Genomic DNA, 2,328 nt, shown 5'->3' with positions numbered 1-2,328 from the left:
CTTTGAGACACAGCAAAAGCAGTGCTCAGAGGTCAGTTTATAGTGATAAATGCACACATCCAAAAAGAAGAAAGGGCCATAATCAAAACATTAACCCTACAACTAGAACAAGCAGAAAGAGAGCAGCAAAAGAAGCCAGAAGAAAGGAAATAATTAGAGCAGAATTAAATGACATAGGGAATAGAAATACAATTGAAAGAGTTAATAAGACCAAAAGCTGGTTCTTTGAAAAGACCAACAAAAATTAAACCATTGGCCAAACTGACAAAAGAAAAAAAGGAGAGGAAGCAAATAACTAGTAAAAGAAGAGACTCTGAAAGTTGCTCTTGAACATAGAGTAGCTGGAGTGAAAGGAAGAAATGAAGAAGTAAAAGAGCCGAACTGAAGATTTCAAAGGGCAGCTCGAGGAGACAAAGTAAAGTATTATAATGAAATGTGCAAAGACCTGGAGATAGAAAACCAAAAGAGAAGAACATGCTCGGCATTTCTCAAGCTGAAAGACCTGAAGAAAAAATTCAAGCCTTGAGTTGCAATACTGAAGCATTTTACGGGGAAAATACTAAATGGCACAGAAAGTGTCAAAAGAAGATGGAAGGAATACACAGAGTCACTGTACCAAAAAGAACTGGTCAACATTCAACCATTTCAGGAGGTAGCATATAATTAAGAACTGATGGTACTGAAAGAAGAGGTCCAAGCTGCACTGAAGGCATTGTCAAAAAACAAGGCTCCAGGAATTGACAGAATACCTACTGAGATGTTTCAACAAACAGATGCAGCGCTGAAGGTGCTCACTCATCTATGACAAGAAATTGGAAGATAGCTACCTGGCCAACTGACTGGAAGAGATCCATATTTGTACCCTTTCCAAAGAAAGGTTATCCAACAGAATATGGAAATTATTGAGCAATATCATTACTATCACACACAAGTAAACTTTTGCTGAAGATCATTCAAAACTGGTTGCAGCAGTACATTGACAGGAAACTGCCAGCAATTCAAGCAGGATTCAGAAGAGAATGTGGAACAAGGGCTATTATTGCTAATGTCAGATGGATCATGGCTGAAAGAGGAGAATACCAGAAAGATGTTTGCCTGTGTTTTATTGACTATGGAAAGGCATTCGACTGTGTGGATTGTAACAAATTATGGATAACATTGCCAAGAATGGGAATTCCAGAGCACTTAATGGTGATCACGAGGAACCTGTACATAGACCAAGAGGCAGTCGTTTGAACAGAACAAGTGGACACTGCGTGGTTTAAAATCAAGAAAGGTGTGTGTCGCAGTTGTGTCCTTTCACTACATTTATTCAATCTGTATGCTGACCAAATAATATGAGAAGCTGAACTATATAAAGAAGAACGTGGCGTCAGGATTAGAGGAAGACTCTTTAACAACCTTCAACATGCAGGTGACACAAGCCTGATTGCTGAAAGTGAAGAGGACTTGAAGCACTTACTGATGAAGATCAAAGACCACAGTCTTCAGTATGGATTACATCTCAACATAAAGAAAACAAAAATCCTCACAACTGAACCAATAAGTAACATCATGATAAACGGAAAAAAGATTAAAGTTGTCAAGGATTTCATTTTACTTGAATCCACAATCAATGCCCACGGAAGCAGCAGTCAATAAATCAAAGGACACATTGCATTGGGCAAATCTGCTGCAGAAGACCTCTCTAAAATTAAAAAGCAAAGACGTCACTTTGAGGACTAAGGTGCATCTGACCCAAGCTATCATGTTTTCAATTGCCTGATATGCATGTGGAAGCTGGACAATGAATAAAGGAAGACCAAAGAAAAATTGACTCCTTTGAATTATGGTGTTGGAGAAGAATATTGAATATACCATGGACTGCTACAAGAAGGAACAAATCTGTCTTGGAAGAAGTACAACCAGAATGCTCCTTAGAAGCAAGGATGAAAAGACTTTGTCTCACATACCTTGGACAAGTTATCAGGAGGGACCAGCCTCTGGAGAAAGACAACATGCTTGGTAAAGTAGAGGGTCAGCGACAAAGAGGAAGATCCTCAATGAGATGGATTGACACAGTGGCTGCAACAACGGGCTCAAGCATAACGACGATCGTGAGGATGGCGCAGGACCAGGCAGTGCTTCGTTCTGTTGTACGTAGGGTCTCTATGAGTTGGAATCGACTTGATGGCACCTAACAACAACAGTCTTCAGATCCTAGTTTCCAAATATCATTCTTCACTAAAAGTAATGACAGTTCCTTGGAGAAATGGCTGATTCCAGGGTGGGGCAAGAAAGATATGAGATGAACCTGAACATCTATTTACATAAAAAAGTAAGGAAATG

Source organism: Trichechus manatus, unplaced genomic scaffold, assembly GCF_000243295.1.
Source record: "Trichechus manatus latirostris isolate Lorelei unplaced genomic scaffold, TriManLat1.0 scaffold00008, whole genome shotgun sequence".
Lineage (NCBI taxonomy): Eukaryota > Metazoa > Chordata > Mammalia > Sirenia > Trichechidae > Trichechus > Trichechus manatus.
This window is presented reverse-complemented; position numbering follows the sequence as displayed.